General features: G+C 36.4%; 1 pseudogene; it reads left to right on the top strand.

Moving 5' to 3' along the window:
- Positions 1-14,070, top strand: part of LOC129392382 (zinc finger protein 277-like) — a 69,578-nt pseudogene extending 55,508 nt beyond the window's left edge.
- The last annotated feature ends 800 nt before the right edge of the window (positions 14,071-14,870 follow it).

Genomic DNA, 14,870 nt, shown 5'->3' with positions numbered 1-14,870 from the left:
AATGAGGTAATTGGCTCCAGAGCTCTCCAGAGAACCCTCCAAACAGAGTATGAAAGATGCCTGGTGCCTGAACCAAACTATCAGAAAAATAACAGTGACAAGGAAACCTTTCAAATCTGAAGAATTAAAAATACCTGATAGAATCTAGCAACTACTCAGAATGGTAACTTGAGATACAAAATCTGAAATAATGGCCAGCCTGTTTCTATACAGAATTAATTCCATGGTTTTCTATGAATGTTTACTGCACCTCTTTGCATCAATATTCTTTGCCCTCAAATTTCAACATAAAAAGAAACTATGAGCTTATTGAGAACTAACTTGGACATTGTCATGCAAACATCAACTTCTAGCTAATCTGATTTGAAGATTTTACTGTAAGTTAATTTGGGAACCAAAATGGATATTATATATACAACTACTTTAGTCAGGATCTTAGTAATTGCATTATTCACTATTTGTTTTCCAAATACAGATAGACCTGTAAGAAGCAGGATGATTGCACGTCCTTCAAAGTGATTTGTCAGAAGTTCTGGATTGACCCAGTCTTTTAGTCAAATTTCATACACCTGAAGCATCAATATATGCATGGAAGAAAGTGTTACCAGAGACTTTTAACACATTTTAAATTCTCTTTTCTACAAGAGCTGAAAAAAAGCTAGAAGACAGAGCTAAGATGACTCTAGGCTATTCTCATCCCAGCTAACAATGTTAATTTTTATCTGAATTGCTTTTCCTGTTAAGCACTTCCTTAATCCATTTGAAAGGTCCAAGGAGTCTTTAAAATTCAAGAATTTGAGATCCTTTGTTTTTTTTTTTCAGAGGGGTTAAAAAAAATTTATTGATTTTTTTTTAACAACTTTATTGGAGTATAATTGCTTTATAATGGTGTGTTAGTTTCTGCTTTATAACAAAGTGAATCAGTTATACATATACACATGTTCCCATATCTCTTCCCTCATTTATAAATTGGAGTTTATGTTGAAACACTGCTGAGAGTATAATGAGGTAATTGGCTCCAGAGCTCTCCAGAGAACCCTCCAAACAGAGTATGAAAGATGCCTGGTGCCTGAACCAAACTATCAGAAAAATAACAGTGACAAGGAAACCTTTCAAATCTGAAGAATTAAAAATACCTGATAGAATCTAGCAACTACTCAGAATGGTAACTTGAGATACAAAATCTGAAATAATGGCCAGCCTGTTTCTATACAGAATTAATTCCATGGTTTTCTATGAATGTTTACTGCACCTCTTTGCATCAATATTCTTTGCCCTCAAATTTCAACATAAAAAGAAACTATGAGCTTATTGAGAACTAACTTGGACATTGTCATGCAAACATCAACTTCTAGCTAATCTGATTTGAAGATTTTACTGTAAGTTAATTTGGGAACCAAAATGGATATTATATATACAACTACTTTAGTCAGGATCTTAGTAATTGCATTATTCACTATTTGTTTTCCAAATACAGATAGACCTGTAAGAAGCAGGATGATTGCACGTCCTTCAAAGTGATTTGTCAGAAGTTCTGGATTGACCCAGTCTTTTAGTCAAATTTCATACACCTGAAGCATCAATATATGCATGGAAGAAAGTGTTACCAGAGACTTTTAACACATTTTAAATTCTCTTTTCTACAAGAGCTGAAAAAAAGCTAGAAGACAGAGCTAAGATGACTCTAGGCTATTCTCATCCCAGCTAACAATGTTAATTTTTATCTGAATTGCTTTTCCTGTTAAGCACTTCCTTAATCCATTTGAAAGGTCCAAGGAGTCTTTAAAATTCAAGAATTTGAGATCCTTTGTTTTTTTTTTTCAGAGGGGTTAAAAAAAATTTATTGATTTTTTTTTAACAACTTTATTGGAGTATAATTGCTTTATAATGGTGTGTTAGTTTCTGCTTTATAACAAAGTGAATCAGTTATACATATACACATGTTCCCATATCTCTTCCCTTCTGCGTCTCCCTCCCTCCCACCCTCCCTATCCCACCCCTCTTGGCCGTCACAAACCACCTAGCTGATCTCCCTGTGCTAGGCTGCTTCCCACTAGCTATTCACTTTACGCTTGGTAGTGTATATATGTCCATGCCACTCTCTCACCTCGTCACAGCCTACACCTCCCCCTCCCCATATCCTCAAGTCCATGCTCTAGTAGGTCTGTGTCTTTATTCCCGTCTTACCCCTAGGTTCTTCATGACCTTTTTTTTTTTTTTTAGATTCCATATATATGTGTTAGCATACGGTATTTGTTTTTCTCTTTCTGACTTACTTCGCTCCTGTTCTCCATAGTGACTGTATCAATTTACATTCCCACCAACAGTGCAAGAGTGTTCCCTTTTCTCCACACCCTCTCCAGCATTTAGTGTTTGTAGATTTTTTGGTGATGGCCATTCTGACCGGTATGACATGATATCTCATTGTAGTTTTGATTTGCATTTCGCTAATGATTAATGATGTTGAGCATTCTTTCATGTGTTTGTTGGCAATCTGTGTATCTTCTTTGGAGAAATGTCTACTTAGGTCTTCGGCCCATTTTTGGATTGGGTCGTTTGGTTTTTTGTTATTGAGCTGCATAAGCTTATTGTAAATTTTAGAGATTAATCTTTTGTCAGTTGCTTCATTTGCAAATATTTTCTCCCATTCTGAGTGTTGTCTTTTGGTCTTGTTTATGGTTTCCTTCGCTGTGTAAAAGCTTTTAAGTTTCATTAGGTCCCATTTGTTTATTTTTGTTTTTATTTCCATTTCTCTAGGAGGTAGGTCAAAAAGGATCTTGCTGTGATTTATGTCATAGAGTGTTCTGCCTATGTTTTCCTCTAAGAGTTTGATAGTGTCTGGCCTTACATTTAGGTCTTTAATCCATTTTGAGTTTATTTTTGTGTATGGTGTTAGGGAGATCCTTTTTGAGAGCAGCATTTTGAAAGCATGAAAGCTCTGTAATTCCTTTCTCATTAGGTCTGGAAACTAACAGAATGCTTTGGAGTCAGAGCTAACAAAGAATGGAGCCTGACTTGGAATTTAGTGGAAAGGGTGTTTAGAAAGTGAATAAAATTGTAATTTATAAATTGCACAAAATTAGTTGGTGTGACTCTTTACATTAAATGTCTCCAGTGTCTTGCAGGTCAGGTGATATCCTCCAGCTTCCTGCAGTTTAAGTAAGATTCATATCATTCTTAACAAGTCTTGTTACAAAACATAATCCCAATTGCTTTGTGAAAGTTAAATAACAAGAATACAAAACAAAACAAAACCCCTGAGACAGCAGCCTTGAGAACAGTAAATTTTAAAATATACTTTTCTATGTAAAAACAAAAAGCAAGAAACAAAACACGCTAGGAATTGGTGAACTAAGAAAAGCTGGGAGTAAGACAAAGAGAGAAGGAGAAACAGGCAGAGATACTCATACTCTGCTGAAGATGATGCTTGGTAAATACTACCTGGTGGGGATCATTGATAATTTGCTCTACTTGGAGTGCCTGGTGCTTTGGGAGTTAGGGGCCCAGAAGCTAATCCTCACTCCTAAGTATTAGCAATTCAACCAAAGTGCCCATGTTCTTAGGGATTTCTGTTACAGTATTACAGCTTTCCCATTTCTTTTAGTGTATGGTCACAGAGAGAGGATAGGAAGATCTGCTTTATAGTCAGCACATTTTGTCCGGGTTCTAGGGTTCCCTGATCAAGCTGCCCATCAGACAAACATTCAGTGAGCTCCTAATTGCCTCTAAGCTCCTTTTACAAGTAATGGGAGAGTAATGAAAAAACGGAAGGGTATAGTCCTTACCCTTAACAATCTAATAGCTTAATAGGGAGGAGTACACATAAAACATGCCAAAGAAACAAGCTAAGCTAGTGTATTTTTATGTGTTTCACCACTGGTTGGCTTTGGAAGAAAAGCTCAGGTAGATTTCGGTCTCACATGGTCTGGTGTGTTTGTGTGCATGGGAGTAGGGTTGTTTGGGGGTCTAGTTGGATATCTGTTCCATATGGCCACCCCCTCTCTGGGGGTCCTGGCATATTCTCTGCCTTGGGTGAGGATTTGCATTGAGGAGCGGTCATTTGGCATTATAAGGCACTTTAAGTGGGGTTGAGCAGGAGGGGGAGTTGAATGCAGCCTGGGCAGAGTCCCATGACTTGGGCATCACTAGCATTGATCAGCAAGAGATGTGCTGACTGTTGTCAGGAGGAAGTCTCCTTTGGACCACAATGAGAAGGACTCCTATTAAAGCTCTTTAGTACTGGCGACTAACGGAAAGCTCTCTTACGTGGAGACTGGACCTCAAAGTGCTAGCCTGGCTCCCTGATAGGTATTGACAGAGAGAGGTTTTGTGAAGAGCTAGGTGACTCTTTGAGTAGGTCTTGTTCCTGGTCACGTGATCGGTCCATGTGGGATCCTCTAGTTTCAGGACTCCTACCCCTCTACCTGCCATGTTTCTTCCTCTCCAACCAGACTTTGACACATTTATCTAGTTGCCAAGGGAAAAAGAAAACACCCTTGCTGATCAGCAATTTAAAATCTTTTCATCATTATTGTTTCACAAGTGGACTACTCTGCTTGAAAACAAAAGCCAAGAATCTGACTTTTTAAAAATTTGTTTATTTATTTATTTTTGGCCGCATTGGGACTTTGTTGCTGAGCACAGGCTTTTTCTAGTTGTGGTGAGCAGGGCCTACTCTTCGTGGCGGTGCGCAGGCTTCTCATTGCGGTGGCTTCTCTTGTTGCGGATCACGGGCTCTAGGCGCGCAGGCCTCGGTAGTTCTGACACGTGGGCTCAGTAGTTGTGACTCACAGGCTCTAGAGCACAGGCTCAGTAGTTGTGTTAGTTGCTCCGCTGCATGTGGGATCTTCCAGGACCAGGGGTTGAACCTGTGTCCCCAGCATTGGCAGGCAGATTCTTAACCAGTGTGCCACCAGGGAAGTCCAAGAATCTGACTCTTTTATTCCCTTGGTCTCCTGTAAAGAAATTTTGTTCTGAAACAATGGAATGATTCCTAACCTTAAAGAAGGTAGTGTCATGGTGCAGTAGAAACTAAGAGAAAAATACACTGATTGATTAATAAATACACTATCCTACTATGGTATATTGAAGTATTTCTTATATCTGCGTGATTAAGGAACAGGGCATTTTCCATAAAGAACAAAGACAGGTAGAGTGAGATAAAAAAATCAGTGAGAAATCAGGAGGTCTGGCGTCTTGTTTCAGCATATGTGTTGCATGACCTGGGGTAAGGTATTTAATGTCTATAAACTCTAGAATCTCTCCCTTAAAAAAGATGTGTAACAATACACATTTTGTCTACTACCTGGGAGGTGGTACTGTATTGTAGTTACAGGAATTTAAAGTGTCTCTCTAGTTTTTAATTTAGTCTCTACCACTTAGCTATGAAATTTGCCAAGTTACTCAATCTTCCTAAGCCCCAGTTTCCTCAACAGAGCTGTGCTTAGGACTGAATGATATCATGTTATATATACCCTTGACACATAAATAATTCAATAATAGTAAGCCATTGTTGCTACTACTGTCTCACCTTCATGTGAGTAGCAAATGGGTTCACAGGAAAAAAAATGATGTAAACTATAAGATGCCATACAATCATTTTTTAGACATTTTTCTTGGTTTTATTCCCCTTAACATCAATTTTATACCGTGTGTTTGTACACTTAGGCTATAGCATTTGTTTATTTTCCCCTTGAACATGACTCAGTTTTATCATTATGAACATCTACTACCATATGATGCTAACTTGCACAGAAGCTCTGATTATTTTTGAGTTTGTTTAATGCTCTCCCATGTTTTGGCTATTGTAAATAATGCCATGGTGAACAGAGACACAAATACCAATTTGAGATAGAGATTTCATTTCCTTCAGATACACACCCAGAAGTACAATTCCTGGATCACATGGTAGTTCTATTTTTAATTTTTTGAGGAACCTCTATACTATTTTTCATAGTGACTGCACAAGTTTAAATTCCCACCAGCAGTACACTATGGTTTCCTTTTCTCCACATCCTTGCCAGCACTTGTTAGCTCTTTTGTTTTTGACAATAGCAATTCTAACAGATGTGAGATGTTGTTTTGATTTGCATTTCTCTGTTGATTAGTGATGTTGTATACCTTTTCATGTATCTGTTTGCCATTTTAATATCTTCTTTGGAAAAATGTATATTTAGGTCCTTTGCCCATTTTTTAATTGGATTATTTGGTTTTATGTTATTGAGTTGCATGAGTTCCTTATATTTTTTGCATACTAACCTCTTATCAGACATGTATTTTGCAAATATTTTCTTCCATGAGTGCACTTCTTATTTTGTTGATCATTTCTTTTGTTGTGCAGAAGCTTGTTTGATATAGTCACACTTGTGGATTTTTGTTTTTATCGTCAAATGTTTTTTCCCTATGTCTTTTTCTAGGAGTTTTATGGTTTGGGGTCTTATGTTTTAGTCATTAATACATTTCAAGTTAAATTTTGTGAGTGGTATAAGATAGGGGTTTTGTTTCATTCTTTTGCATGTGAATATCCAGTTTTCCAGCACCATTTATTGAAGAAACCATCTTTTCTCCATTGAGTATTCTTGGCTCACTTGTCAAATATCAAATATTGGTTGACTGTATATTTGTGGGTTCATTTCTCAGCTTTTGATTCTGTTCCATGGGTCTGTGTGTCTGTTTTTATGCCAGTACCATACTGTTTTTTTTTTTTTTTTTTTGGGTGTGTGGTGAGGCATGCGGGATCTTAGTTCCCCAACCAGGGATCGAACTTGTGTCCCATGCATTGGGAGCTCAGAGTTTTAACCACTGGACCGCCAGGGTAGTCCCAGTACCGTACTGTTTTAACGACTGTAGCTTTGTATTATAGTTTGAAGTCAGGAAGTGTGATGCCTCCAGCTTTGTTCTTTTTTCTCAGGATTGCTTTGGTTATTTGGGGTCTTCTGTGGTTCCATATGAATTTTAGGATTTTTTTTTTTCTATTTCTGGAAAAATGTGATTGGAATATTGATAGGAATTGCATTAAATCTATAGATTATTTTGGGTAGTATGGACATTTTAACAATTTAATTCTCCCAATTCATGAACACAGGACATCTTTCCATTTATTTGTGTCTTCAATTTCTCTCATCAGTGTCTATTAGTTTACAGATTTTTTTACCTCCTTGGTTAAATTTATTCCTAAGTATTGATATTTTATTCTTTTTAGTGCTATTGTAAATGGGATTATTTTCTTTATTTCTTTTTTAGATAATTCATTGTTGGTATATAGAAATGCTACTGATTTTTGTATGTTGATTTCATATCCTGAAACTTTACTGAATTTGTTTATTAGTGCTAAGAGTTTTTTGGTGGAGTCTTTAGGATTTTCTATATATAAAATCATCATCATCTTCTTCATTATTCCTAGGGTTCAGGGGTTATGGAGCAAGGGGGATGTTTTTCTCAGGGCCAACAAACAGCAGGGCAGGGATTGCAGCCAGCTGCCCAGACACCCAGGCCCATCTGTCTGCTCCACACAGAACCCTTCATGTGCCCTGCATGTCATCTACGAATAGAGACAATTCTTCTTCCTTTCCAATTTGGATGCCTTTTATTACTTTTTCCTGCCTAATTTCTCTGGCTAGAACTTCTAGTACTATGTTGAATAGGAGTAGTAAGAGTGGGTATTCTTGTTTTGTTCCTGATTTTAGAGGAAAAGCTTTCAACCTTTCACAGTTGAGTATGATGTTTACTGTGGACTTGTCATATATGGCCTTTATTATATTGAGGTACATTCCTTCAATACCCAATTTATTGAGAGGTTTTTTTTATAATGAATGGATGTAAAATTTTATAAAATACTTTTGCTGCATCAGTGATGTTTATCTTTCACTCTGTTAATGTGATAGATCACATTTATTGATTAATATATGTTCAACAATCTTTGCATCCTAGGGATGAATCTCACTTGATCATAGTGTATGATCTTTTTAACATGCTGTTGAATTCAGTTTGCTAGTATTTTATTGAGAATTTTTGCATCTGTGTTCATCAGGGATTTGGTCTGTAGTTTTCCGCAGTTATAAAATTTTTTTCCTTGTAGTGTCTTCTCTGGCTTTGGTATCAGGATAATGCTGGCCTAGTAAAATGAGTTTTGGAGTGTTCCCTCTTCTTCAATTCTTTGGAAGAGTTTGAGAAAACTGGAGTTACTTCTTTAAATGTTTGGTAGAATTCCCCAGTGAAACTATCTGGTCCTGGACTTTTATTTGTTGGGAGGTTTTTGATTACTGATTCAATATCCTTGTTATTGGTCTATCCAGATTTTCTGTTTCTTCATGAGTCAGTCTTGGTAGGTTGTATGTTTCTAGGAATTTATCCATTTCTTCTGTGTTGTCCAATTTGTTGGCATATAGTTGTTCACAGTAGTCTCTTATTGAGAGTGGATGGATAAAGGAAATATTTTATATGTATTTATATGTTTTAATATTTACATATTTTATATTTAAATATATTTATATATATACACATACAAATATGTGTATATATATGTATTCAGACATAAAAATAAGGACATCTTATCATTTGTGAAAACATGGATGAACCTTGAGGGCATTATGCTAAAGCAGGCAGAGAAAGACAAATGCTGGATGATTTCACTTACATGTGGAATCTAAGTCCAGACTCATAGAAACAAGAGCAGATTGATGGTTCTAGGGGCAGGGGTGAGAGTGGGGTAAGAGGAGAAGGATACAAACTTCTCGTTATAAGGTGAATACATTTTGGAGAGATACTATACAGCATGGTGACTATAGTTAACAGTACTGTACCATACGTTTAAAAGTTGCTAGAAGAGTAGATTTTAAAAGTTCTCACCAAACTCGTAGAACAAAAATATCTAACTGTATGAGGTGATGGTTGTGTTTACTAACCCTATTATGGTAATCATGTTGCAATATATGCATATTTGAAATCATTACATTATAGACCTTAAACTCACAATTTTATATCAATCATATTTCAGTAAAGCTGGAAAAAATTAAAAATAAAAATGCATTCCCTTCTGCAGTTGAACTATTAGCTGTTACTTCCCAGGGCTGCCCTTTTTTAACTCTCTGATGGTCAGACCCACTCTTTTCAGCTAGCCACTTCCAATAATACGTTTAGAAAATTAGATCATTGACTTGTTTTAGAATTTTGTATTAAGAAAGAATAATAATCTCTGGGTAGAGAGAGATCAAGTACTGCTTTTTTAATTTAGAGGGTTTTTTTCTGTTTGTTTATTTGTTTGCTTTAAGAAGCTATACTGCTTCCTTTGGTTTTCTTATATGCTGATCCCAGATTGATGACTTAATCATCATAATAGGATGTTAAAATGGAACTCTTTACATCTTGGTTTTAGTTATATCACCAAGAACATAATTGGCAAGGACTTTACTATTGCAAAGCAAGGGGCTAGGTTACATATGCTAGAAGCAGGTTTTGTAATTGTTTTCTTTTAAGCTGGGATTGAAGAGTCTGAAAGAGAAGTTTTAATCTGAAGAGAGAATTTTATTCAGTGGAAGTTGTTAGTCAGGGAACAGCTGTTCTGTGTTAATTTCCTATTGCTGCTGAAATAAATCACAACGAATTTAGTGGCTTAAAACAACGCTAATTTATTCTCTTACAGTGCTAGAGGTCAGAAGTCTACAATCCAGGTGAGGTCCAGCTGCATTCCTCCCGGAGGCACTCAGGGAACAATCTGTTCCTTTGCCTCTCCCAGTACCTAGAAGCCACCCGCAGTCCTTGGCTGTGGCTCCTTCCTCCATCTCCAAAGCCAGTGGCGTAGCATCTTCAGATCTTCCTCTTTGTACCTTTTCTTCCATCATCATTTTGCCTTCTGTGTCTTGGATCCTACTGACTCTTCTTCTTATAAGCACCTGCATGAAGACATTGGGCCCCACCAGATAATATAGGATATTCTCACCTCTTAAGACCCTTAATTTAATCACATCTTCAAAGTCCCTTTTGCCAGGCTAGGTAACATATCCACAGGTTCTGGGGATTAGGACATGGATAAATCTTTGGGAGGCTATTCTGTCTCCTCTACCAATGAAGGAAGGTAGCCCAAGAACCCCCTGAAGTACCAAGAAAGGAAGAATCAACTTTAAACAAGGCCAGGCTAAGAGAAGACTGGCACCAGCTCAAAAGAGTAAAAATCAAGAATATTTATTGTTTCTTACTGCCCTTTACTTCTCTTTCCATGACTCCAAGGATAAGAAACTTCTTTTGGCAAGCTGGGGAGGAGGGGAGAAATACAGGCTGGGGAAGTAGGAAAGAAGTGCGTCATTTCCTTTTCCTCTCCTGCTGTAAAATTCTCACCTAGAACCATGTTGAGTACAGGGAGAGGGGAGCTTTTATTGCAAATGAAGTTCATAGTTGATCATTATTGTGGAATGGGAATTGTAGTTGGTAACTTAAAATTACCAGAGGATTCTTTTTCATTATCTGAGAGTGACCAGACAAGTTATGCCCAGGACTCATCTAAAGGTGTTAACAAATTGGCCCGACAAAGTGGATTTAAATAAGTAGTGCCAGTGGGGAAGAAGATGGCAGAATTAAGCTGTTTCCTTATTGAACTTTGAAAGTTATGTTTCTTCAAAATGATGGTTATATAATATCCTAACGTTAGTTGTTTAAGTACTTAAAAATCTGACAATCAAAAGATGAAAAAGGTTAGCTAGTGATTGGACAGTTAAGAAGGCATTATCTGGAACTAGAGTTGGAAATTTTAATTCCTGAATTTTTCAAGGCTAAGACATGCTTTAAATGGCAAGAAAAGAGAAAGAAGTGAACCTGGAAACTGTAGCGAAGTAATTGCTGACAGTGCAAGCAGAAATAGAAACAATTGAAGTGGCAAGATATGGAACCACTGATAGCCATATAAAGTGCCAGTAAAGCCCAGAAATTGCCACTGGGGAAAAGAGAAGAAAATGTATTAATAAAGACGGAAGTATAGTTTGGGGACATTTAATGAAAGGGCACACTTAAACATCATCCTGATGTTCAGGTCACAGAACAAAGGCATGTCAGTGAAATAGCATACCTCTTCTGAGTAGTCCATGAAGGACCACTTCTGTCTCCTATCTGATATCTCTGAAATCTTCATTGTTCTACAGCACAATACTACACTGATGTTCATTACATCTTGACCTCATAACAAAAGTTACTTTTTAATAAAGTACACCATTTTCTATGGCAGGAACATGAATAACACATTTTACAAAGATTGACATAAAAAATTTTTTTTTTTCAAATTAAAGAGCTGTTTCACCATAGTAATAACCAGCCTCCAATATGTCTCCCAGTGATCCTACTGTGCTGGTATTCTTGCCCTCCCTCATTGAATCAGGGCTTGCTCCAAGTGACCAATAGAATAAAGTAGAAGTGGTGATGTGTGATTTTGGAGGCTCAAAGGCATTACAACTTCTGCCTTGTTCTTTTGGATTACTTGCTCTGGAAGCCAGTCGCCGTGCTGTGAGAACACCCAAGCAGCCCTGTGGAGAGGCCCATGTGGAGAGGAACTGTTGTCCCAGTCGACAGCCAGCACCAATTTTCCAGGCCCTTGAGCAAGCCACATTGGAAATGGACCCTCCAAGCCGTCGGATAACCGCAACCCCACTCAGTATCTAACTATAAGTGTCAAGATCTTGAGATATAACCACCAATTGAACCACGACCTAATTCATGATCCACAGAACTGTGAGAGATTATAAATGGTTGTTGTTATTTTAAACCACTATATTTTGGTGATTTGTTACAGAACAATAAATAATGAGTATATTCACCCTTAAAAAGTAAAATATCAATCAGCTATGCAACTAATAGATACTGTATAATTTATCCTTGAAATATTTCAACTGACTAGCTGGTAATGTAATTATGTTTCATTTATTTTTAATATTGATTTCATTGCACGGCTTAATCTCTTCTACCAAAAGATTGAATGGTAGCCAATGGGAGAAAAATATCCACAAGCCCTCAGACTATACCAATGGTCACCAAACTGTTTGACGTATCATTGAGCATTTCTAATCTATTTAAATAAGGCTTTATTTCAGCAGGAAAAAAATTAAATGTCTAGAAAAGAAAGACTGGATTTTTTTTTAAAGTATTTCAATTCCTGCAAAAAAGATAGTGAGATACACACGCATACATTATGATATAAACACACGCACACATATGTATGTGTTTGTATATGGTATATTAATATAACTTAGTTTTCCTCTGTGGACTCTCCTCACAATGGTTTGGACTATGTGTGATACAGTATGAGGAGAAAAGAATAGCAGATAGTTCAGTTAAATACAATGCAGAGCAAGTAATTCATCATTATGTAGCAATTACCCTTTAATTTTTTTTCCATCCCTCTAAGGGGGAACACAAATCAGTTCATTCTGAGAGTGGAACAACCTGATTATCTCATACTAGATCCTCTCTTTTGTTATTTTTAAAAAAATAAACATGCATAGTCTCCTTCCACCTCCCTTCCCATTTATAAAACAGGTTTTATATTTTCCTTCTGTGCTTCATCTCTCCCAAAATTTTGATGCCAGACCAAGAGATCCATAGCAGTGGATGGTCCAGAGTGGTTGTATCCATTTTCAAAAATTTATAGATAGTTTTGATATAGTTCACAAATACTTTCCTCCAGCTCAATTAATACATGAGCAAGTCATTTATATTCAACACATTATTTATCATAGTCTTAAACGATTACTTGGTATATTTAAAATAGATAACCAACAAGGACCTCCTGTATAGCACAGGGAACTCTGCCTAATAATCTGTAACAACCTAAATGGGAAAAGAATTAGAGAAAGAATAGATACATGTATATGTAGGGCTGACTCGCTTTGCTGTGCACCTGAAACTAACACGGCATTGTTAGTCAACTATGCTCCAATGTAAAATAAATATTTTTTTAATTTTGAAAATGGAAAGAAAAACAATTACTTGGGACTCAAAGAAAATACTTATTTGAATAGAAAATATAAATTTTAATCAATTACATTATTGAACTTTTATAATATACAAGTACATATCAAAGTACTTTGAGGATACAACATATTTAACATATGGTTTTCTGGGGGTTCACATTCTAATAGTTGATACTACCTATAGATGTAAGACAAGTTAAATTACATTATAAATTTTATTTCAGCATGTAACAGTCATACAAAAGATGTTAAAGATCATGCATGGCTATTTTAAAATGAAATGAGAAACTTAAAAAATCTGAATGGGAGTTTATATCTTGAAATAAATTTTTCTTTACTCTTTCATGTGATCTTTTTTTGAATGCATTTTTAGAAAACTAGGTAAATACTAAGAAAAATCTTATGCCAATTGTTTTGTTCCCAGTCATTTAAGCTGTTTAATTTTACTCTATTCAACTAACATTTTTGTTTGAAGAAAACTTTCTTCCTTTTGATTACAGTGAATGATGATGTCCCAGTTGTATGTTGGTTTTATTTATTTATTTAAAATAAATTTTATTTTTTTTATTTTTAATTTTTTAAGAATATTTATTTGGCTGTGTCGGGTCTTAGTTGTGGCACGTGGACTTTCTAGTTGTGGTCCTCAGGCTCAGTAGTTGCAGCGCATGGGCTTAGTTGCCCCATGGCATGTGGGATCTTAGTTCCCCAACCAGGGATCGGACCCGTGTCCCCTACATTGGAAGGCAGACTCTCAACCACTGGACCACCAGGGAAGTCCCTGTTTGTGTTATTTAACTTATCAGTGGAACAGTGATTGACAGTAGTGCTCAGTTTAGGTTCAGAGAAATGACCCAGAGACTGCTATGGGACTGGGGCAAGAGAAATCAGAGCAGTTGGAAAGAGCCCAGTCAGTTGAATAGCTTTGGAAATACTTGGTCATAGACAAATTCATTGGCAACCGAACTCACTTTCTTCTGATTGAAACTTATACTATAAACTCCTAGAGTTAAACTTGCTTTTTTTTTTTTTTTTTTAGGTTCAGAGAAATGACCCAGAGACTGCTATGGGACTGGGGCAAGAGAAATCAGAGCAGTTGGAAAGAGCCCAGTCAGTTGAATAGCTTTGGAAATACTTGGTCATAGACAAATTCATTGGCAACCGAACTCACTTTCTTCTGATTGAAACTTATACTATAAACTCCTAGAGTTAAACTTGCTTTTTTTTTTTTTTTTTTTTTTTTCACGGACCCAGCCGCTCTGCGACATGTGGGATCTTCCCGGACTGGGGCACGAACCCGTATCCCCTGCATCAGCAGGTGGACTCTCAACCACTGCGCCACCAGGGAAGTCCTAAACTTGCATTTTTATTCTAACTCTGGCGCTGACTGGCTGCTTGATTTAGAGCACATTTGTTAACTATTTTCACCCTTTTGAAAATCTGTAAAATGGTTTAATAACATCAACCTAACAGTTTGTTGAGAGGATTAAATATGCAAGTTTTTAAATATTTAAAGCTTTTGTCATGACACGAAGTTCTTCAGAAAATGGTAATTTATTTTTTCTCCTTCTGAAGCTTTTAGATTACTAAAGTCTCAGTTATAAAAGATGCACACTGAATAAAATAATTTATAGTATCAATTTTTTAAAAATTCCAAAGAGTATGTTAACAGCCAGTAGCCTTATATTTTCGCAGTACAACTAAACGATTCTTTAGAGTGAGATGGATCAGTTATGTCCTTATAGTGATCTTGGGTACCAAGTTCTATTTATTAATAATTGCTGTTTGGAGTGCTATGTGCAAAGTGATTCAGAATAAATGTTTATATTAATTTCAAAGGCTGAGAGAGAATTTTCTCAATGTAGCTAAAAATGTTTGGAGGAATATTATAAGACAGTAGACAATAGTCATTAATGATACTAT

Source organism: Physeter macrocephalus, chromosome 9 (genome assembly GCF_002837175.3).
Source record: "Physeter macrocephalus isolate SW-GA chromosome 9, ASM283717v5, whole genome shotgun sequence".
NCBI classification, from domain to species: Eukaryota; Metazoa; Chordata; class Mammalia; order Artiodactyla; family Physeteridae; genus Physeter; species Physeter macrocephalus.
Note: the sequence above shows the minus strand (reverse complement) of the source record. Positions and strands in the feature narration are given on the sequence as shown.